This window comes from Macaca thibetana, chromosome 7, assembly GCF_024542745.1.
Source record: "Macaca thibetana thibetana isolate TM-01 chromosome 7, ASM2454274v1, whole genome shotgun sequence".
Taxonomy (NCBI): Eukaryota; Metazoa; Chordata; class Mammalia; order Primates; family Cercopithecidae; genus Macaca; species Macaca thibetana.
Window position 1 is genome coordinate 120,993,323 of NC_065584.1, and position 24,545 is coordinate 121,017,867.

Genomic DNA, 24,545 nt, shown 5'->3' on the forward strand with positions numbered 1-24,545 from the left:
AAAGCCATGTATACATGTCTCATTTAGAAAAATGAGTCCCTTTTAAAATTGATAAATTAGTGAAGTTTAGGGACATTACAGTGATTCTTTACTTTCTTACGAATTTAGAAATGCTCTGGTGGTACACCCGAAGATTTATCATGTCAGAAATTATTTTTAGAAAAATTCAAGCTCAGATGTTACATTTTCATTTGGCAGTTATTCCAATAAAAAAAAAAAAAACAGAGGGAAGATACCTAATTGGTAAGTTTCTTCACTTTTTGGTGCCTTAGAGTCCTCATTTATAAAATGGAATTGTTCTGAATTTGAAGTAAGATAGTACATGTAAAGTGATTAGCATGGTTCCTGATACTACACTGGTTGCTACTGCTGTTATATTATTGGTACCATTACTTATTCATGGTTGCTTGTTGCAGTGGTATTTATGGATATGATAGTTAGACTCAGAATATTAGAACTGAAAATATTTTGCCTAAAACCACCCCCTTCCACGTATTTTCTTGTCTACTTGTTTTTTTCAAATGCAACCACTCATATCTGGAAGCTCTTTCACTTTTTTGTCTCAACTTGGTAAGAAGGGGTTTATGCATTTATGAAAGATATTTGAGTGAGTACCAGTTTTAGACTCAGGGCTCTGCTCTATCAGGAAGTAGCTTGGCTCCAATAAATATGTAAGTTCAGGTGTAAGTCTTCCAGGGCATGGAGATTTTATAGGATGCCCTAGATCATCACGTCAGTGTGAACACTGATTTTAGTGTTCAATATAGGTATTAATCACATTTGAAGAATGAGAGTTTTAAAAATGATCTTGAAGCCATTCATCATAACTAATATACTGATTATGAAAAGTCCTTGTGGTAAACATAAAGGAGTTGCATACACGCTTTAAAGATAATAGATTGATTATTCCTTAAGGCTTTGGGTTTTACTAATTATGATGTATTCTAGAATGGTGCCCTCAAATCTTTCCTTTAATTTATCTTATTTTTGCAGTTCTGCTGATCACATAATTGTAATAGTAACGAATTGGGCAAGACAGTAATTTTTCTCCTTTAGTTTTCATTGTATCATAGAGCCTATCTTCCTCTAGGTTCTAGATCAAAGAGAGGGTTTCAGGTTTAGACCTACTTCAGTTAAACTGCTTAGGCCAGATTTGAATAAAAGTATTAAAAGTATTAAAACACTTAAAAATTTCAGTGACGCTTTGAAAAAAAGTTGCCTATTCCCAAAGCCTATGGAAGCAAAAACATAATTATGCCATAGATTGTATTTTAGGGACAATTATTTGCCATATAACTATTCTGAAGCATGGAAACAAGACTTGGTTAGTGTTATTTCCTCTGTTAGAGGTGTGTAAGGAGTCTAGATTTGGTTCAGAGTCATGAAAAATATTTTATTCATGTGATAGCTTTTTGGACGATTGTATTCTGCACTGTATTACAATGGCACAATAAATTGCTGAATATACTGTCTGCTGAATATGACTTTACCATGAAAAATTTGATGCATGGAGAAGGAAAGGTTGGAATATATCAACCTTTTCTGACAAGGGACTTTGAATTTTGACCTAATACAGATGACCTTTGTGCGCAATAAAAATGAGCTTAATCTTGAGGTTAAGGTTGAGGTGAATGGCAGGACAGTGTGGTGGAACTTTCACTGACTGGAGGTGTATTGGTGCCTATGTGGCTATTGGCTAAATGGGAGTCCGGCACTTAAAACAATTTTTTTTTTTTTTAGCATTTCAAGAAGCTTATTTATAGCAGTTGTTTGGCTCTTTAATACCACCCCATTTCCTCAAAGCTCAGCTTTCTGTTTAGTTGTGGTAAGTTCATCTGTTTTTATGAAGTTTACTGTTTCTGAGTAAAGGGTATGACTGTGCTCTTATTTATTTTCTGTTCCATAGATAAGCTATAGAGAAAAAAATGTTCTTATGGCTTATGGAAAAGACAACTGACATATATAACCTTGGAACTGAAAATAAATGTTCTTTTAAGAATATTTTTTCTTTGACAAGTTGAACTTTTGTCATCTAACTTTGGAACTGTCAGGAGAATTTTTAAGCAGTTTGTGCGTTTGTCTAGATTATAATTAAGAGAATGTGTGTGAATTATTGTCTTAAAAGCATTAGATGATTTACAGAATGGCTATTGCCTTGGAAGTTCCTTTGAAGTGCATTGGCTAATACACTTACATTATAATATAATATAACAATAAATATAATATGATGATATACAATATTTTTAAGATTTTGCTCATGGTATCTAGAAGGAAAATTGTTTTAAAACATGAATTTCTCTGTCAAATATTTTATGTTCAGATACCTCCACTGATTTGTCATAAAAGAAATTACACCTTGATGAATATCAGGAAAAAACCTGCCCATGTTGTAGTACCTGAACACCTATTGAATATTCTGCCCAAATAATTGGTTGAAACAACAAATAGTTGAGGAGAGTACCGGAGACTGTAATGGAAAGAACTTCTACTCTTTTAATGGAGCCTGCAAAATATATTCCCTGGGACTGATCAGCTCTGAAGCGCTGAGGTTTGATGATTGGAATGGCAGGAAACCATGCTCTCAGGACATAACGAATTGACGAGGCCATCCATCATTTGTTAGCATACGCTGAAAACGTGGGCTATGTGTGCAGAGGCCTGTGATTTAGTAAATACTTGGGAGATGAATAGAGCTTACACACAGGGGAAGATATTGCTGTCCTTCAGCAGCCTGAGACCCAGACGCCTGCTGAGAAGGCCATCTGACGGCACATCATCAGTAACTGGCCTGTCACAGTCAGCGGTGCCCACCGACCATTGCCAGTATATTAAATGCATTTTTAATATCTGCTTCAGTAGATTTAATGAAGAAAATTTAGTTTCCATACTCCGAGCACTGCTTCCTCAAGTGTTCTAAAGAATGAACTCCTTGCCTACAATAAAAAGGGGGAAGACCATGCTGGCAGCTAGGAGAGTTGATTGAAAAGGAAACTCAAACAAAATAATTACTAACAAAAAATACGTTTAGTGGAGTTAGTATCTTGTTGATGTGAAAAAAAAAAAAAAGCTCATTTTTTTTTTTTTTAAAAGAGGTTTTGGATTAATTTTTTAGCTCCTAATTCCCTTTTCTCACAAGCCCTCTCCCTAGGAGGATTTGACCTGCTGGCAAAGGAATAGAAACCTACTGCTCTAAAAGGAAATATTAGATGGGGAATATTATGGTTTGGCATAATGTGCCAAATTTATGGATAGAAAGACTCCATTTTAAGTTACTTTGTGTTTTGATATACTACTGTTTGATTCTTAGAATTTCTGCATGAAGATATATAGTGGAGTTTTTCTTAGTTACTTCCAAATTTTTGAATATTGACCTTTACTTGTAAACGTGTTAATTAAGTAGTTTTTGCCTGGTATCATGCCGAGCAGTTCAAAATGAATGTAAAAAAAATTAGTTGCCAACTTAATATAAAATATGTTCTTATATATTTCTTAGGCTATAATGTTTCTTTAAAAATTATGATTTTTAGATGTTCTATTTTCAAATTCAGGCAAAGTGCATAGATTCATTCTTTTTAATGAGTTTCAATGCTGACATTATTTACTGCAAAACAGCAAGACAACCAATTAGATAGTTGCAAACATGCACTTTGCAGGTTCCCCCTCTTTTAAAAAAAAAAAAAAAAACCCAAGAAAAACAACCCAGAATATGCTCTCAGGTTCACAGAAGAAGACGCTACGGAATGGGCCCTATAAATCTGATTCCTGCGTGTGTCAAAACAGTAATGTATTAAATGCATATTATTATAAAAATTTAAGACATGTCTTAAACACACTTACATTTTTATAACACATGGCAATATTAAATAATACATTTCCTTGTTAGCATCTGTTTGCCGTCATTGTTGGCAAGACCTATGATTTATTGCTTAAATTAATGACCAAGACCATTTTGGACCTGATATATGCCCCTAAGCTTATTACATCACTAAATAAAATAAAATGTATGCGCCTGTGACAGAGTTATTTTTATAATTGTTTATCCCTTTAAGTGCCCTATTCAGTGATTCACTGAAAGGTTCATAATGGTTGGCTTGTAACCAGAAAATAATCTCAGAAAGGTAAAATATATTTCTTGTTTAGAAATAAAATGCCAGAGTGATGGTGATGATAGGGGTCCCAGCAAGAATTTGCAACGCTCAAACTCGTTCTTTTCTTCAGTGCTCTCAATGTCCTCTTACTGAATTTTTGGTACGTAACCTCTCTACCACCATCCCAACTCTTAAGGCTATCTGTTAATGCTGGCACTCACTTTCATAGAAACCCTGCATTATGGCTATAGTGGTTTTGTTGCTCAGACGTAAAGCTGTAAGGGTTAAATTATTCTATACTTCGGATTTTCCAGGTACCATTATCACCATGCATTAAACTGAGCAAGATTATTTTCCTATTTTTAGTTCTTTTCTTTTGGGAGATTGGAACTTTACTGTTTTTGATATTGAACTCTATTTGACTTCATCGTCTTTATCTTTCCTTTCTGAGGGTGCAGTATGATAGAACCTTCAGTATTTTTACAATAACCTGTTATTCATCTAAAGTCACTCTGCTGCCTCACTTGCAATACAATATTACATGGCTTTGTGGTTTCTTTACTCCACACGAAGTATCTCATTGACTGTCAGTTCTCCTGTGATATGATGGTAAGGTCAAGTTTTTGAGAAGCTGATGCCTTGCTTCTGGATTGTAGTATCTACACCTTGAAACATATGGAGCTTCTTTGGGTGCCTGAGAGTGTTTTATTGTGAGAAGATTATTATTTTGTAGATGCTTGGGAACAATTCTCATTTATCACTCACAAATGGACATAAAACTTATTATTATTTTTTTGAGACCGAATCTCACTCTGTCGCCCAAGCTGAAGTGCAGTGGTGCAATTTCAGCTCACTGCAACCTTGACCTCCTGGGCTCGGGTGATCCTGGCACCTCAGGCTCCCAAGTAGCTGGGACTACAGGCATGTGCCACTACACCTGGCTAATTTTTTGTATTTTTAGTAGAGACAGGGTTTTGCTATGTTGCCCAGTCTGCTCTTGAACTCCTGTACTCAAACGATCCACCCACCTCTGCCTCCCAAAGTGCTTGGATTACAGGTGTGAGCCACCACACCTGACCTGACTTAGTTATTAAAAAAGACAATTTCCTTGTCTTGTCCTCATCTCACTGTTACTACATTTTAAACAAAAATAGTCCATTGGAAACAAAAGATTTTTTGCTTAGTATTCTTTCCTAAGGCAGTTGATACAATAAAGTTTTTAATAGCTCTCCCAGACATGATCAGGCCAACAAGCATTCATGTTTTTGTTTTTTTTTTGAAAAGCCCTGTTGACCTTGCCTTTTGAAGCTCTCAGCTCCTCTCCCCTGGCTGATCTTTTTACCATTCTTTTCATTTCATTTTCCTTGTCTTGGAGACCTTCCCCCAGATAAAACATTTTAGGAGAAAAGTGATGAAAAAGAATCTCAAGTGTGAAGAATCTCAAGTGCCACGTCTAATCTATTTCCCTCCCTTCCTCCCTTTCTCTTTTCCTCTCTCCTTCCTTCTGTCCGTCTCTCCCTTTTCCACTCCCTCCTTTCCTGCCCTTCCTTTCCCCATCTGTCCCTCCCTCGTCCTTTTTTTTTTTTTGGTCTCTTGAATATTAGCTCTAGTGAGTTTTTTTTTTTGCTTTGGCCATTGTAGTTACTTTTACCTGTTCATTTGGAATGTATACATTTCTCTTTTTTGCTTTCTATTTGAGTTAATTGTGAGATCCTTTGGATGGGAGCTGTGTGCTTTGCTGTGATTTGATCTTCCAGCTCTACGCTGTATTGCCTAGCATAGTATTGTGTTCTTTTATGCATTCAGTGAATTCTTGCTAACTTTCTGATGTGGGCCCGTGCTTATTTTGTGATCTCTTTTGAGGAGATGATGACTTTGAAGCATGCTTGATTTTTTTTTTTTTTTTTTTTTTTTTTTTGGCAGTGTTGTTCTAACTAGTACCCTACAAAGGACTTACTATTCTTTCCTGAAATTGTTACTTAAGCTCCCACTCTCTGGGCCAAGATATTTAAGTCCTATTTAAAAATATTAAAATATTCAGTAGGCAGCTAAGTGCTTAGTCTACTGTTCTACTTAACACTAAATGAAAGTAAAATATAACACAGACACGGAGCCATTTGTTATATTTTAGTATATGAAGCAATGGCTGTGTAAACCTTAACCTTGTAATTTTGTGAGTTCCACTTTATCATGTTAGCTGTAAGGGTAATCAAAATAAATCACGGGAGGTGAATAAATATTTTCTAGTGCTTTCTCAGTGCTTTCAGAAGTGAAGCTTGATCCATGAAATTTTAGTAAGTGTATTAAATAAAACAATATGATGTGCACTGTGTCAGATCTGATAAATTATTCGGTATAGGACATTTATACAACATATGTTGAGCTGCTACGTGAACAGCCTAATGACTATAAGTTATGTTAATCTGTCTTGCCATCTTTATATTTTGTTAAAAATTGCACTGTTTATATTATGGATATTTATTTATTTGTGAGTTGGGGCAGGGATAAGAAGAAGGCATAAGAAAGGTGCAGGTCAGCTCCACGATGTTCTGACAGTGATCCAGGGCTCCTCAGCTGTGCAGTGTACATAACACAGATGTTGGGGAGTCATCTGTCAGCCATGCCTCTCCTATGGAGTTAAAGTTCTAGAGGGAAAAGAATTTGACACAGTGCTGTCACTGTTACATTTTCACAATAGAAGAGCATGCAAATATTGAACCTCCTGCTTAGCAATAGTGCCCTGTCTAATGTCTGTGCTGGTTAGAATAAAAAATCATGGGTGCATCTTGGGCTCAGAGATCTGACAAAGGTCATGCTATGTTGGGCATTTGAATTGGAAATTGTCTGGACTTAGATTTTATAAAGCTCCCACTGTTGTGTGTGGGGAGAATTTCAGCAGGGTTTTGTCCCTGGAGAGGCCTCTTAGGCCCTTTTCTGTCCTATGAATGAATTTAGATGTGAGGGTTACTCCTGCCTTAAAACTGTTAAGTTCATTTTGCATACATCCCTAGAGAGAAAAACTGGCAGATGCTTTTGTCTTGGAAGTGTTTAAAAGAAAACTGCAGAGCAGGAACAAGAGAGAAAAGGGGCCCTGTGTGGAGTCCCAGAACATTTTGGAAATGGCCAATATGCAGTTTTCATCAGTATGAAGGCGGGGTGCAATATGGTGCCTGTAGCTCACGAGGGAATATGAATGTTGATTAAGCATACTCCCAGGCTTTGAAATTCTGAAAGCAGTGTCAGAATAATGGATGTTGAGCAAATGTCAAGCATTTGTTAATTTCTCTGTTATTTGGAGTTTATCTACCATGATCAATCAAATAAACTAGTGCTTCTCTCTTGTGGCATGTGTCATTGATATGGTGATTAGGTGGCTGAAGAGACCTTCTGCTTTTTTTCCAGGTAACAGATTATAAACAAGTAGACAGAGCTTTTCAGTTAAAGATTTGTTTATGGCTTGGTTTAGTAGAAATTTGTATATTGACTGAGTACTTTGGTGGCAGTGTAAAACTCCGTGGCCACATGTCAAAGACATAAATTGTGGGACTGTTTACAGCAGGAGAACTAGTAATAGAGTCATGTTTTCCATCAAAGTATAGTCTTCAGTAGTTTATGAAACTTTGATGTAAAACTGGACAAAAGAAATGGATCCTAACATTTGCAGACGGACTTCTCAATCCATTTTTATTTGTGTTTTTTCCTATTTCAATGGTTAATTCTAAGTTACCGACTTTTATTCTTGAATAAATAGATTTGTAAATAGATTTGTTTCATGTGATTCAACCTAATTTCTATTATTTTTAGGAAGTAATGCTACAGTGTTTTGATGTCCCAAGTAGGGGTATCAAAAAAAAAAAAAAAGAAGTAAAAGATTCCTTTCAGCATTTCCTTCACTGTGGATTATTGTGCAGTGCTAACATTCTGCAGTGTGAGGAGTTGGTTCCCATTTAGAATGGGAATGACTTTACCAACTGGGATTTAATTAGGGGTTGAGACTAGGTACCATGTGTAACTGTCCTCTCATTGAGCATGGGGTAACTTGGACTGAAAAGGGGTCTTTATGTGAAATTTTAGTGGCTGGAATCAAGGTAGATTTGTGATTGGAGATTTGGCTTTTTTCTATCCCCTGTTTTCTTTTTGTAATCTTAGGCTTGTAGCTTACATGATTCAGATGAAGACTAGTGTAATACTTACCAACCTTGACCATGTCAAACAGGTACCTCTGTGGTCTTTGGCATGGATATTTTTGCAAAACTAGACCTACTGAGGTGATCACCTATTATTAAACCTCATGAACTTCTTTTTCAGGGGATTTCCTACTGAGCAGCCACAGGGCATTGTAAAACCCCAGTGAACTAACTACTTGTGTGATTTCTGGAGCTCTTTGGTTTTCTCAGTCTGCCATGAGGTCACAAATATGGCAGTTTCCAAAGCAGAACATTTTTAGCTTCCTCTTCAGGCTAGGCTGCTTTATCTTAACTATCTACATTAGACCTTTGCTTTTGGCCTTCTCTGGGACTGGAATTCCTAACCCTATGAGTAAAATCCTCGTGTCCTGCCTGGCACACAGTGCCAGTGAGCTCTACCATTGTACTGCCTCCAGCATCATAAAAATAGACAGCAGTGCTGATTGACTTTTCTAGGCTGCTCTCTGAAAATTCGTCATGGACATGACCCGATCATGGCATCACCGAATCATTAACTTGCACCATATACCAAAACACTCAGGGTTTTATCGATAGCAGCTCTCAATTTTTGTTTTGTATTCATGGTGATAAAGCTACTATGATTCCTAATTGGGATTAGGAAGACATGAAAAATCTTGTTAGGGTGTTGAAAGATGATTATGTAATAGTAAGAGGGAAAGAGTTTGAATTTCACTTACTGTGAATTCTTAGGCATGTGTGCTCAGGGCGAACGCTTCCAGCCACTCCAGTAGAAGGGCTCATGGTTTTGGTTGGTGGTGTGCCCTGTGCCTGCCAGGCTATCAGCGCCTGTGTCTTGTCTTCTGCCTAACTTTTCTAATGTCCTCCAATAACCGAACTTTGATTTTCCCTCACATGTATCGCAACTATAAATTAATGACTCACAGTTTTAAAAGTGCTATGATGAATACTGTTTCCTGCTGGGGACACATTGTAATGATAGCAAAAACACTTTTGGGACTTCTCTTTTGGCAAGTATTTTTAGAGTGTGTGGCACAGTGTCTTTGGTACTTTTGAGAATGGAGACAAAAGGCATCATTAAGTTTGAAAAATAAGGGGGCTGATGTGACCATAGATTCTGGAGACATAATTATTTTGCCATATGGTATAATTCAATAATAATAAATCCTTTATTGTATTTGTCTATATTTCTGGACTTGGTGGCCACCCTGTATTTTGGTGAGATGTAAGGTGTGACTGTGAAGCTGGTTTTCTTGTGTATCTGGTAAAGTGGTTCTAAAGTGATTCTTAAAGACAAGTTGTGTTTTTGAGCCATGGCAGCATCATTGGTGCTAAATGTACAAATCCTGCTCCTTCTCCAGGATTATTACTTTGGCTAAAGATAATGTGAGTAAATTAGTTCCTTCTTTTAGCTGAAAAAGTTTATCTTGTTACTTTATCCTTGTACTTAGTAAGTGCGGACTCTCCTTCGTTAACTACTGGCCCTTATTTTATGCCTGCCTTTTCTCTGTGCTCCCCAAATGCAGATTCCGCTACCCGTCTCTCTAGTGGTGGTTTATAAGGCAGACTTCTTAGAGGAAGAAGAGAAGTGAAGGGTTAGATAATCTAACTAGGCAGTTAATCCTTGAATACCAGAGTGGTAGCTCAATTTAGGATTTTCAGTTACATTTTAAAGCATTTTTTATTTGCTTAGAAAGGAAGACTATAGTAATTTTTGAATTTTATCCTATGGCTTACAAAGCATTTTCGTAAAACGTTCTCCTTTTCCTGGTGGTACTGATGGAGGGGGTTGGAGATACTTATTTATCCCTCTATTTGAGATGGAGTTTGAAATAGGACGAAACTTATTAGCTATTTATTTTTATTTTCTTTCTGTTTTTCTTTCTGTATCTTGTAAGCTCCTATTCTCCTATTATATCATTGAAACTCATGCTTTTTCTCAGAATAAAGAGGTAAAATTCTTCCTTGTCTTTGGAAGGAACTTCTACCTACTGTAGAGTTGAGAGAATCACTACAAAAGGCTAAGTAAAACAGAGACAGAACCCTGAAAAAAGAGTTATTGTCCATTTATTTAGCACAGTTCCTGTGGTAGGGAGGCAACATTAAATATTATTTTAAAAACTGCATTGGTGAGACATTAATAGATGCCTTGGTTTGCTGCAAATTCGTTAAACCTTTTTTGGTAATCTTTAAATCATAGAGATAGGACTTTAAGTAACTAAAGTGTAGGTAAATACTATTTAATGATCAGTAATTATATATCTGGTTTTAAAGCTGTTTCAACAAAATGTTATTGGAAGACAGATTTTCTGCTACAAATGTGAAACCCTTCGGAATATGTGGGGCCGAAAGGACTAGTTCGGGTGTGATCTGAAACTTGGGGCAGCTTGCCTTCTGCTTCAATGCTTGGTTCCACCCCAAGGAGAGGAGTTAGACACCACTATGTGCACTTGACACATGCAAATGCTAAATACAGTAGCAGCATGAGGTCTCTGCCATTAACAGTAATTTATGTAATGAAAGCCACCTGGCTGTTTTTTTAAATAATTAATTGCTTGTAGATAATAAATTTAAATGTAATTTATAGTTTTCTAAATTTGATTACCATATAGACCCAACAGCAAACCTAAAAAAATTGTCAATTCCATAATTTTCTTCTATGACTTTTAAAAGGTACACACACACACACACACACACACACACACACACACACTTTCAAGTAAATATCAGATGAAAATACTTTTGGAGAGCAATAAGAATGTAATCAACTCCTGTTGGTTTCATTCAAGTTGGAATGCTAATTTTGAAATAGTCTCATTACTTGAAGTTTTATATTATTATTTCAGCTGACCTTTTAAAGGTATTTCCACATATAGTTAATACACTCAGAAGAAAGTATAGCTACTTAACAGTAATATAGTAAAACTCCTTTAGAAAAAGCTTTTTCCCTATTTTGTAAAATTCCAATTATGTTTTCAAAAGAATTTATATATGAAGAAAAAGCACTTAAGCATATATGATGATATTTAACATATTGTGGTGATAATAAGAGGCTCTTTGCTTAATAGATTTACCAAGCACGATATCTTAGTTTAAGATGGCTTTACGGTATTTCTTTTTGTTTATGTGACCACATATATCAGCTGCCAAAGAACTGTGTTTCCTACCGTAGAAAATATCTAAGATTCACATGGTTTAAAGAGAAAGGGGGATTTAGACCCCTGTCCCCTGTGCTTCTCTTTCATTAAAAAAGAACGGAAAGACAGAAGGAAGAAGGAAGTAAGGAAGGACATAATTTATGGCTTTATGTGTAAGATTTAACTACTGTTTAATGACAGTTATGTCAGACTTTCTCAAACTTCAAATCTGATTTCTTAAATTCATGCCTCTTTCCTAAATGCATTTCTTTTAAATAGCTATATTATTATTTTGTACTCTAGCAGTGAAATCGCTATCATTGTCAGTGTGTATAATACTTTTGTAAAGGATTAACAGATTAAAGAAGAATTTGAGTAGCTTTGACCTACAAATTTATAAACTGCAAAAACTTTTCTCCTTATGTGACCAGCAACATTTTTATTTCTCTATGATTTTAGTAAAGTTTATGTAAATCAATAATGCTGTTTCTGTAACTTGTATTTTTTTTTTTTAAATCTGGAATTCTCTTTGTTCTTTGTAGAAACTCAACTAGATTATGAAAAACTTAGTTCTGTTAAAACTTAGTTCTGTTAAATAGCAAAATTGCATGTTGACTGCTTACAGGATTGAGAGAGTCGAGTGATGAGGTTTCCGTGTTAGCTGGAATTGTCTATAGAGAATAAAAATTGTGGCTTCTGTATGTGGTCAGAGTGTGACCACCATCCATCACCTCAATAGCAGACATCAGATTTGTTCAACACTTGGTTTCCAAGGTCTAATAATCCCTCAAGAATTTAGAATGTCGTTGACTGTCCCCATTTACATCAGTGAAGGCTTTGCAACAGGTGCAGCTGTGTATACTAATTGCAGGGTGTGCCTAATCTGTCCAGAAGGGAGAGTACCTCCAAATTTGGTATCTTAAAGAGTGGAGTGACCTTTTAAAGTCCCAGAATGAGAATTGCCAACAATTCCAACAGGCTAATTATACCCACAAGGAGTTGTGAAGTGCTTTTAAGTTTTCCTATACACCTAAAAGTTCAGTGAACGGCTTGAAGTCATTAACATATGACAGATGCGCTCCCTTTTCAAGAGCTTGTATGATAAGTTTTGATTGTAGAAGTGGGAATTTGACCTATAGCTTATCACTTGCTTCATTAGCATGCTTGAGGACAAGGAGTTTTTTTTTTGTTTTTTGTTTTGACATGAGTGTTATCTTACTCATGTTCCAGAATTCCATCTGCCTCCTTCTCTCCGCTGATACAAAGTCACAGCAGATAACCCTGATGCTGGTTTTTTAAAAGCATCATGCATGTGTAGTGTTACATATATTTTATATATAAATACGTAGAATATGAATATGTTTCTGAGCATGGGTCTTTCAAAGTTTGGATTCATTATTTTAGACATACTGCCTCCCATGTGATTTCTGTTCTGTTTAATGGAAAAGGAACAAATACACTTTTTGGCTTATAAAGATGACCGAAAGTCCGACTTCCACATTTCCACAAAGCTGACCACTTCTTGAAGTGAACGAGAACAGGGGAATGAAGTTTGGGATTTTTTCTGGGGGACTCTGCGCACGCATAGAGGAAAGTATGCTTCCCAAAGAATGAACGGATGCTAGAGGTGTGCCCGCAAAGAGATGTGGAAAGGAAGCTTAGAAGGATTTCGTGCGGTAAACTCTGTGACTGCAGCACTTAAATGAAATTGCTTTTTATTATCTGGCTGAAAAATCATCCAAAATAAGCCATACAGGATGAAGGTTAAAAAGCTTCTGGGTAAAAACAGTCTTGGATAATTTAATTTCCTCCCACAGCAGCTCTGTATTTACCTGCTTATGATGTCTGTTCCAATTCCTTAAAAGGCTGTATACCTAAACTTTATTTTAAAATGTTTTCTGTTAAATTAAAATCTCTGTTTATAGAAGTCACTATTCCCTTAACCTCTAAGGGGGTTATGTAAATTTTATATTCCCTAAGGGCACAGTCATATTTAGCTGTATTCCTGTCAGTTACCAGCAAGCTCTTTTTGTACAATTAGGGGGTGGTTAATTTACTCTGGTAAGGTTGCCACCTGTCTAGGGATTAACCCAAACAGGTTGGAAGTCACAGAGAGACTTTTGAATTGGAGTTTAAAGCAGTAGGAGTTGATTTATTAACTCTCCCCTCCCATTTTGGTGGCATTTTCTGGGTTGATCAGTGGTACTTGTGACAGTTGTTTCTTGGTCCCTATGTTTGTGAGGTTGGAAAAGTACGTTGTTAAAATTTTAAGTGTCACTGGAAATCTGTGAACAGTAGGTGTAATCATGCTGGGTACTTATGAACATGAACTGGAAAGATCTTCCACTCCTCTCCATTGTTTCCAGTCTTATAATATCTTACCAAATTGTTGGATCAGTGGGAAGTGGCATGCTTGAATCATGTGGATAGTTTGAAGACCAGGATTGTGTTCAATGGAAATAACATCCTATCTGGTGTGTCAGGAAAATAAAACATGAAGAACATTGATGATGTAGTTCACAGGAGAATACGAGGAGGTAACTTTACAGTATTTAAAATAAGCTGTGAGAAATATCCAATTGATTAGTTTAAAGAAACATGCCTTAAGTTTTCTGATACAATATGTAAAATAAAATAGCTTACTTCATATGACCTAATGTGCATGTGACTGCATTCCATCTGGAGCCTGGTTCCACTAGAAGCGTCTCAAAGACTGACTTCTTTGAGATCTGTGTGTGTGTCTCTCTTTCCCTCCCTCCCTCCTCCTTAACTTCCTTTTATTCCTTCTTCTGTCCTTCCTTCCTTCATTCTAATTTAAAATTAAGTGTATTATATGTTATATAAGTATTCTTTTTTCAATTATAACCTGTTATGGATATACAATTCACATACTGTAACATCCACCCTTTTTAAGCGTACATTCATTGACTTTTAGTGTATTCACAAACTCGTGCATCCGTCACCATTATCTAATTACAGAATATTTTACAACCCCAAAAAGAAACCCAGTACCCGTCAGGCATGGCTCGCCATTCTCATACTTGCTCAGCTCAGTCCTAGGCGATCTCTAATCTACTATCGGTTTCTATTGATTTGCGTATCTGGACAGTTTGTGTAATTGATATTATACAATATGACTAGCTTTAACTTAGTGTAATGTTTTTGGGATTCATTCATGTTGTCTCATTCTTTCTTATTGCTGAAAAATCCATTGTAGCAATATACCACCTTTTGTTTATCCTTTCATTAGTTTGTAGACGTTTTGTTGTTTCCCGTTTTGGGCTATTATGATTAAATGCTTCTATGAACATTAATGTATAAATTTTTGTGTTGACATATGTTTTTGTTTCTCTTGGGTAGATACCTTGGAGCACAAATTCTGGGTCATATGGTTTAACATTTTGAGGAACCATAAAACTAGTTTTCAAAGTGGCTGCATGATTTTACATTTCCCCATAGGAATGTATGAGGGTTTCAATTTCTCAGAATCCTCAGTAACACTTATATATTTTGTCCTTTTGATTATAGCCTTCCTGGTAGGTATGAAGTAGTATCTCACTGTGGTTTTGATTTCTATTTTCTCAATAACTAATGATGTTGGGAATCTTTTTATGTGTTTATTGGCTATTTGTATATCTTCTTTGAAGAAATGTCTATCCACATTCTTTGTTCATTTTTAAATTAGGTTGTCATTTTATTATTGAGTTGTAAGAGTTATTTACATATTCTAGATACAAGCCTCATATATGTGATTTGCAAGTATTTTTTTTCTAGTGTGTTGGTTCTTTTTTTTTACTTTATTTATGATGTCCTTGAGTTATTCTTTTATAAGGATCTTACTTCCAGAAGGAAGCTACAGAAGATCAATAGAGATATCTGTAACCTTCCTATAAGGAAAATTTTATCACTCTTTAGTGAAGTTCTTATTGTTTGATACATTGTTTTGGTAAAAGTTGTTTTTCTTTAGACAATGTGTTAAATTAAAAAAAAAAAAAAAAAACTTGGCAAGCAATCTCCGGAATCTCCTGAATATAACTTTAAAAGTTAGGCATGCTTTTACTATTTTCTCCTTCTCACTTTGCCTTTTAAAGTTATACACAAATATATATATATTTAAAGTTTTATACAAGTATCTCTATATGGAGCAGATGTGTGTATATATGTGTGTATATGTGTGTGTGTGTGTGTGTGTGTGTATATATATATATATATATATAAATTTTTTTAAAGACAAAGTCGGGTTCTGTTGCCTAGGCTGGAGTGCAGTGACGTGATCTTGGCTCACTGCAACCTCAACCTCACCATGCTCAGGTGATCCTCCTGCTTCAGCCTCCTAAGTAGCCTGGGACCACAGGTGTGCAACCACTATGCCTGGCCTATTTTTTAAAACTATTTTTACAGATGGGGGTCTCCCTTTGTTATCCAGGCTGGTCATGAACTCCTGTTCTCAAGGGATCCTCCTACCTTGGCCTCCCAAAGTGTTGGGATTCTAGGCGTGAGCCACCGTACCTGGCCTATTATATCTTGATCATATCATGTACATTGACAATTTGATAGGAACGATGTTAGTAAAGTGCTAAAAATAAAAACTTGAGCAAACCAGTAAAAATATTATTTAAAAAAATAACTATAATTGTAAAGAATCAGGGATCTATCAACTTAAAATGAAAAAACTTAAAGGGCCGGGTATGGTGATTCACACCTGTAATCCCAGCACTTTAAAGGGGAGACCGAGACAGGAGGATCACTTGAAGCCAGGAGTTTGAGAAAAAACTTAAATTCAGTTCTATTGCTTTTACAAAGTGATTAACCAGATATGGTTTATGAAATGTATTTCTTTAGCTGAATGCTGGGAAGAGACCATCACCTTTCCTGGGCCAGAAGATACAGGCCTGGGGATCCAGACCAGGTAGGAGATCTGGCTTCCAAAGCCAGTTTTGCTGCAGTGCTAAGAGCATGGCCCTCGGCAAGTTACTTACTGTCTTGGAGCTCCAGTGTGTCCATGTGGATAGAAAGAGCTCCTGTTTTTCACACAGGATGTGTTAAGCTTTTAAGAAGGATGTAGTGCCAGGATAATGCCCTGCCAATCTGGAGGCTGGTGTTTTTGTAAAGCTGTGAAAGGAAACTTTCTACAGTCTGAGAGAGAAAAGATGAGAGCTTCTCCCTTGTGCAGCTCTCTATGTGACCACATGCTTTAGGTCTCTGACATATCAAAGTAGGGCATATACCTTAGAGCTCCTCTGGCTGAATATTATTTCAGGGGTCTCAAAGATTGGCTATCTTGCTAAAGTAGTTTATCAGCAAAATACGAGAAATGGTTCACAAACTATAATATAGGAAATATTTAATCAGTAAGTAGGTATTTGCATTAAAAACAAAACAGATGACAACTGCATCAAAGCACAGGGATAATTGCATGTTGAAATGATATTCGACTAAAGCAAGGGGCATGTAGGAAGTCACTTTGAATTGTGGTGTTGTAGAGAAGTACCTAATTGCTTGTTCCTCTTGTCACTTTGCTTCTTTTAAGTGACTTAAGCAAGGTAGATTCTTAAATTGTGCCTTTATAAATCTTTTCAGTTGTGTAATGTGAAAATTATTAATGTATGATTATCTAGACGTAGTTGTGTAGTGTATCATTTTCTTTGGATAGTTAATGAGATGTTGGCTTTTGTGCCATTTATCTTGGGAAAAAAAGAATAGTTTTCTTTCACATCCACTTCTTTAGCCACACTTTATCTTTGATTTGGATGGGTTTATATATAACTATGTGTGTGTGTGTATGTGGGTGTCTATTTTTGTTTGCTTTATGTGTAAGTGATAATAAGAATATATGCATCTAGTTGTCAGCTAGATTCTATTTGCATAAACAAAAGTGGGTACCTGCTCTCTGCAATGGCTACTCCCTTAAGAAAATTAAGTGTCCACAGAATTGGTGACCTGTTTTTAAGAGAACCTGTAACATCTTTCTAAATGAAAAATCATTCCAGCAATATTTACTATTGGCAATTTTCTTCTGTCTGCTTTTAGAACTTATTGGCCAACCAGGTCAGACATTATTAAAGTTCAAAGGGTCTAGGGGGAAGAGTAATGGTTTTGTGGTACTATGAATTTTAAGTCTTGCCATTTTCAGGTGTTATAGCATCTGTTCTCACATGCCACTAAAAATGCATAGAAGTTTTAGACCAAATTCAGGGTCAAAGTTACAAGAGTGATGATGCTTCTGACTCATTCTCTTAGCGTTATATTACCCAAATTATCTGCATACCATGCTGTAGTAAGATCCTTTTTGACAAGTTATTTGAAAGAACTTATTATAACAAGGCTTTTTTTGGGGGAGGATTTAGCACTTCTTGGCAATTTGTTTAGGTACAGTTGGAGAATCTGTTCTGACTGAACTGGTTAGCTATTGACAATACTCAGATAGACAGTAGGGAGTCCTTTAGTTCTGAGAATAACTGTGTTTTCTACTTACCAGAAGCAATGTCTTTTGAGTATAAAACTCTTGGGGAGACTGAGTCCTGTGCCACATATGCTTTTGAGAGTCCACTCTCCAGCACATCGAAGTTGTTAACAGACAGGTGCTTGATAAATATTTGTTGAAATACTGAATAAGTGAACTAACCATCTATTTGGAGAGGCTTCTAAATGTGTAGCTGTTTAATATACATTGGTGAGTTTAATGAAATGAAGAGAGACTGAGAAGGAAACTTATACAAAATTATCATGCGTTGGTTGAGTGAGTCTAGGTATACCTGCATCTCTATGGAAATGGAATGTCCATACCTCATAAAATCAGCTGCTTTAAAAATTTTCTTAGTATTGTCATTATATTGAAAGAGAATAGGAGAAAGAACGTTTGTGTTTTGGGAATCAAATACTTCATTCCTAAAGTTGGCAAGTAGTTTACTAAACGGAATTAATTGTGTCTTGAACTGAAAACATCAGCAAGGCATTTGCCTTTTATCAAATGAATATCTAGTTGTTTTTTTGGTGGTATCCCTAGCCCTACACTCTGTTACTCACCAATGGTGTTTGTGAAATGAAGTTCATAATTATTAGAGATAACTCTTAACGGAATAACATATAGTAGGAGTTTAAAATGGCTTAAATTTATTGAATAAGTGAAGTGAATCAAGACAACTTTTAGCCATGGTACATTATTCAGAGTTATATAGCAGCTTCATTTATGATTGTTGAGTTCACTTGGATAGAGTGCTGTTCCCATGATAGAAAATGTAGTTTTCCCCAGGTGTCTGTTTTCTCGTTCTTCTAGTGTGATAGAATCCTCCAGTTTTGACCAGAACATGACTTCTAAGAACAGAGGCGTCCTTGTGTCTCTCACGGCCATGGGACTGAATTCTGGCTGTTGCAGAGTAAGCATAAGTTTTATGTGGCAGCTTCGTTTTATGTGGAGCCTTCCTTAAGAGACAGCCCTTGTCTCTCTTCTTCAAGATCCTTTCGCAGTCTTGCTGTCTGGAATGCACATGCCACAGTCTTAACCGTGGGCTGATAGAATGGTGAGCTGACAGGAGCCTGGGTCCCAAGGACTTCCTGGAGCAAAATTGCTATGGTGGAGGAGACAAATCTTACTGGGAAAGACAAACATTTCTGTACTGTATAGTCCATAGTTAATTTGGGATTGTATTTTCTCTCCCTTGTAACCGATCCTCACCCCATCTATGTAGAGATAGACAGGCTGAGTTTTATCAGATTGGATTTCTAGGAAATAAGATCAGAGTGAGGCTGCATGAAACCAAGTTTCTCACCATATTCAGAGCCGTTTTAAAGTGTGTGCCTTACTGATTGCTGGTGAGTCATGTAACCTTTCAGTAAGCTTGGCATGTTATGCTACTGAGTGTCTTTCCTTCCCTGGTTCTGGATTTGGTCTGACTATGTCAGGACTTGTACGTGGCTTTTACAGATTTCCTGCAATGACTGGTCTGCATTATCTTCCTGGATGCTGTAAAGATAGAGGGTTGGGTTAGGGAGAGGTCACTGATTATATAATCAACAGGTCACAGAGCTCTTTTTAGGCATCGTTATTTTTAGTCTGGACACGAACATCTTTTCCCTGAGAAAAAGTTTCCATCAATCTCACTATTTGTTGATATCTCTTAAAAAGGTAACAGTTGGTTGCTTGAATTTTGTGATATTGTAGCCATTTTATCAAAATGAAAGCAGAGGCCAAAACATACTAGGTTTTTGTTCTGTATTTGATATAGCTAAAATTTCTAAGACTTAAAAATCTATTAGTAGCACACATTCTCTTATTCTTCTTGCGAAGCTTAAAGTCACTAATTATTAGGCACCACAGTGTTTGGAAGCAAAACATCTCCTTTAGTAATGGCATCTCTGTTATGTGTTCACATGTTGTCTCAATGCACGTTCATTTGCTGTGTCTGTGAGTTGCAGTGTTTTTATATTTTCCCTTAAAATGGATGTGTGTGTTTGGTACGTGGGTGTTAGGAAATGAGAGGAGGAGGGTCATTCTTCATTAAGTCATCTCTTGAAAGGCTAATATGTGCAAGTCACTATGCTAACTATTGATGATGTAAAGTTAAAAAGATACAAAGATTGAAAAAAAAGGGATTCCCTGTCTTAAATAACTCAGTTTTGGAGAGGCGGCTGCAACGCCGAGCAGAGGAGGCAGGAACCGGAGTGCGAGCAGTAGCTGGGTGGGCACCATGGCTGGGATCACCACCATCGAGGCGGTAAAGCGCCAGATCCAGGTTCAGCAGCAGGCAGATGATGCAGAGGAGCGAGCTGAGCGCCTCCGGTGAGAAGTTGAGGGAGAAAGGCGGGCCCGGGACCAGGCTGAGGCTGAGGTGGTCTCCTTGAACAGTAGGATCCAGCTAGTTGAAGAGGAGCTGGACCATGTTCAGGAGCACCTGGCCACTGCCCTGCAAAAGCTGGAAGAAGCAGAAAAAGCTGCTGATGAGAGTGAGAGGGGTATGAAGGTTATTGAAAACCAGGCCTTAAAAGATGAAGAAAAGATGGAACTCCAGGAAATCCAACTCAAAGAAGCTAAGCACATGGCAGAAGAGGCAGGTAGGAAGTACGAAGAGGCGGCCCGTAAGTTGGTGATCATTGAAGGAGACTTGGAACGCACAGAGGAATGAGCTGAGCTGGCGGAGTCCTGTTGCCGAGAGATGGATGAGCAGATCAGACTGATGGTCTAGAGCCTGCAGTGTCTGAGTGCTGCTGAAGAAAAGTACTCTCAAAAAGAAGACAAATATGAGGAAGAGATCAAGATTCTTGCTGATAAACTCAAGAAGAGACCTGTATTAAGTTTGCTGAGAGATCGGTAGCCAAGCTATGATATGATTGATGACTTGGAAGATAAACTGAAAATGTACCAGAGGAGCACCTCTGTAGACAAAGGATGTTGGACCAGACTCTGCTTGACCTGATTGAGATGTAGAGCGCCCCAGTCCCACCCTGCTGCTGCTCCTCCCTCTGACCCTGACTCCACCTGAGGCCAGCCTGCCCGAAGCTGCCCTTTAACTGAGGGCTGATCTTTAACTGGACAGCTGCTTTCTCCTTCCACCATCCCCTCCTCCCCTGTGTCTTTTTCGCCAAACTGTCTCTGCCTCTTCCTGGAGATTCCAGCTGGACTAGAGGCTGTGCACCTTTGGAAGCAACATTTAAGGGAATGTGAGCACAATGCATAATGTCTTTAAAAAGCATGTTGTGATATACACATTCTGTCATTACCTTTTTTGTTGTTTTGTAGCAACCATTTATAAAACATTCCAAATAATTCCACAGCCCCGAAGCAGCAATCGAATCCCTTCCTCACTTTGGGAAGGTGACTTCTCACCTTAATGCATATTCTCCTCTCCATAGAGGAGAGGAAAAGGTATAGGCCTGCCTTACTGAGAGCCAGACAGAGCCCAGAGAGACTCCCCTGTGGGAAACCTCATTGCTCTCTACAAAGTACTAGCCAAACCAGAAAGGTGATTCCGGGAGGAGTTGGCCAAACAGCAACAACAAAAAATGTGCTGTTCAGGTTTTCAGCGTTAAGATATCTTTGCATGTTATTTCTATTTTTTTATTTTTTTTTCATTAGAAGTCACCAAATTAAGATGGTAATACCTCTGAGACAACATTTTTGTCCTATCTCTACCCCCTCCCAACTGCTTACAGAATGGATCATGTCCCCCTTATGTTGAGGTGACCATTTAAATGCTTTCCTGCCTTGTCGAAAGAAAGAAGAGTGTGTTTGCCACTGATTTAGCCATGTGAAACTCATCTCATTACCCTTTTCTGGGTTTGAAGCTGCTGTCTCTATCTCTAGAAGTGCCATCTCATTGTGCTTTGTATCAGTCAGTGCTGCAGAAATCTTGAATAGCTTGTGTACAATACTTTTTCAATTTTATATTATTGTGAAACTTTGCTTCTTTGGGTTTGTGGCACCCTGGCCACCCCATCTGGCTGTGACAGCCTCTGCAGTCTGTGGACTGGCAGCTTGCGGATCTTTTTGTTTTTTTAAAGTTTCTTTCCCTACCCAGTCCCCATTTCCCGGTAAGGTTCCTAGGAGGTCTGTTAGGTGTACATCCTGCAGCTTATTGGCTTAAAATGTACTCTCCTTTGATGTGGTCTCTTTGGGGCTGATTGGGAGAAAGAGAAATCAGTAGTGCAACTCTGTTTGATACTGAATATTGGCAAGTGTCTTTCTGAAATAAAGAACCAGTCCCTCCAAAAATGAAAAATAATAATCATAAAAAGAACTCAGTTTAATGGAAAAGCAAATGAGGAAAAGAATACTTCAATTAAAATTCGTCTGCACAATGAAGTGTGGTCCAAAAAATAATGACAGTTCAACATGAGACTTATTTATGGGCTCATTAAATCCAGAAGTCTGAAGGGTTTCATGAACTCCTAGCCCAAAGCAATTCTACTGAGAGTCCCTGAAACAGCAGTGCGAGTCCCCACAACAGCCGCTGAAAGATTCGCCTACCTACATTTGTGAATGCTGAAAATTTAGTCTTTTAAAAACACAGTGCTTCTCAATTTCTTCTTTTGTGTTTTGGTTTGAAGCTACATGTTGTTGTTTCCTTTGGTTTTCTTCTTGGGGCATTATGTAATTGTCAGAATTCTGGTACCGTTCAGGTTCGATGTAGTCATTTTGGAAATTCCCAGGTATCCTCCTTCATATTTTTATTCTAAAAGCAATTCTGAAGAACATTTGCCTTCACAGTGTTTCAATTCAGTCTAACATTGGACCAGTGGGAGAATATAACAAGAGCATTGATGGGGGAAAATGGATGTGTGTGCAGAAAAACGTAAGCAGCATGATGTAGCCTCTTCTTCTCATTATCTGGAATTCATGTCTGATCTCTCAACCACCAGGCTGAGGCACATCATACACATGGTGGACAGGTGAACTGGGGGAGTTAGGTCTCAGGGATTTGGAAGTGCCACATTAAGTTTGTAGAGGCTCTATCCTTTAAGAACTGGATGCTTCTGTGCATGTTTTGTTAATTTTTTTCTAAGCCTACATTTTTCTTTTCTTTTCTTTTCTTTTTTGAGACAGAGTTTCGCTCTTGCTGCCCAGGCTGGAGTGCAATGGCGCAATCTCAGCTCACTGCAACCTCTGCCTCCCGAGTTCAAGCAATTCCCCTGCCTCAGCCTCCCAAGTAGCTGGGATTACAAGCATGAGCCACCACGCCTGGCTAATTTTGTATTTTTAGTAGAGACGGAATTTCTCCATGTTGGCCAGGCTGGTCTCGAACTCCTCACCTCAGGTGATCCACCCACCTCGGCCTCCCAAAGTGCTGGGATAAGCCTACATTTTCTAGTCTACCTAGAGTGATATCAGCCTTGTGCAAATTCCAGTATTGTTCCAAGAATATAATGCAAGGCGGGGCACCGTGGCTCACACCTATAATCCTAGCACTTTGGGAGGCCGAGGTGGGCGGATCACAAGGTCAGGGGTTTGAGACCAGTCTGACCAATATGGTGAAACCCCATCTCTACTAAAAATACAAAAATTAGCCGGCTGTGGTGGCGCATGCCTGTAATCCCAGTGATTCAGGAGGCTGAGGCAGGAGAATTGCTTGAACCTGGGAGGCAGAGGTTGCAGTGAGCCAAGATCGTGCTACTGCACTCCAGCTTGGGTGACAGAGCAAGACTTTGTCTCAAAAAAAAAAAAAAAAAGATATAATGCAAATGAAGTTATTAAAGTATTACACCTTTTAATATTTCAGAACGAAGACTTATTTAAAACATTTATTCTGTTGGGGCACAGGCCTGGAGCCAGTTAGAGTTTCAGCGGTGGGAACAGTTGGGCTTAACAGAGGACGACATGTTGCTTTTCGTGGAGCAGGTAGCATCTGAAGGAGCTGGTTTAAGTCCTAATGCCAAACTATGACAAGAAATTGCTCCTGGGAGTGCTGATGCCACCCCAGTAACTCATGGAACTGAAAACTCTTGACATGAAACAGCAGCCACCTCGGGTGCTCATCCTGAGGTTAACGCAGAGCTCTCAGAAGATATATGTAAAGAACATGAAGTAATGTGTTCTTCGTCTTGTGAAACCACAAGAAATACTACAGGCATTGAAGAATCAACCGATGGGATGATTTTAGGACCGGAAGATCTGAGTTACCAAGTATGTGATGTTTCCGGAGAAAACAATCCAGCAATTTCTACAGAAGACCGAAAAGAATGTCTAAAGAAACAATTAGCATTCTGTTTTTCACAAGAAAATTTGTCAAAGGATCTTTACTTGATATCTCAAATGGATAGTGATCAGTTCATCCCAATTTGGACAGTTGTTAACCTGGAAGAAATAAAAAAGTCGACTACAGACCCTGATGTAATTATCGAAGTGTTAAGATCTTCTCCCATGGTACAAGTTGATGAGAAGGGTGAGAAAGTGAGACCAAGTCATAAGCACTGTATTGTGATTCTTAGAGGGATTCCTGAAACAACACCAATAGAGGAAGTGAAAGCTTTGTTCAAATTGAAAACTGCTCCAAAGTGATAAGCTGTGAATTTGCATACAGTAGCAGCTGGTATATCACTTCCCAGTCAGACACAGATGCACAACAGGCTTTTAAATCCTTAAGAAGTTAAAACATTTCAGGGCGAGCCAATTATGGCAAGGATAAAAGCCACCAACGTTTTTTGCTAAGAATGGTCACTGA

At 37.7% G+C, this 24,545-nt stretch overlaps 1 protein-coding gene and 2 pseudogenes across 10 annotated transcripts in view; all 3 read left to right on the forward strand.

Moving 5' to 3' along the window:
- CDIN1 (CDAN1 interacting nuclease 1) overlaps positions 1-24,545 on the forward strand; it is a 241,425-nt gene that overhangs the window by 12,800 nt on the left and 204,080 nt on the right. The window contains exon 2 of one of the 9 annotated variants that reach the window (XM_050797568.1): positions 16,234-16,300. The exons of 7 other annotated variants lie outside the window; for them this stretch is intronic. The gene's annotated coding sequence lies outside the window, so the exon portion shown is untranslated. Of the gene's footprint in view, positions 1-16,233; positions 16,301-24,545 lie in introns of those variants that run through there. One more of the 9 variants, XM_050797572.1, reaches the window with a different exon arrangement.
- Positions 20,079-23,560, forward strand: LOC126958858 (tropomyosin alpha-3 chain-like; annotated as a pseudogene). Its single transcript, XR_007727319.1, has one exon. The product of XR_007727319.1 is annotated as a tropomyosin alpha-3 chain-like (transcript).
- LOC126958855 (la-related protein 4-like) lies at positions 23,702-24,532 on the forward strand (annotated as a pseudogene).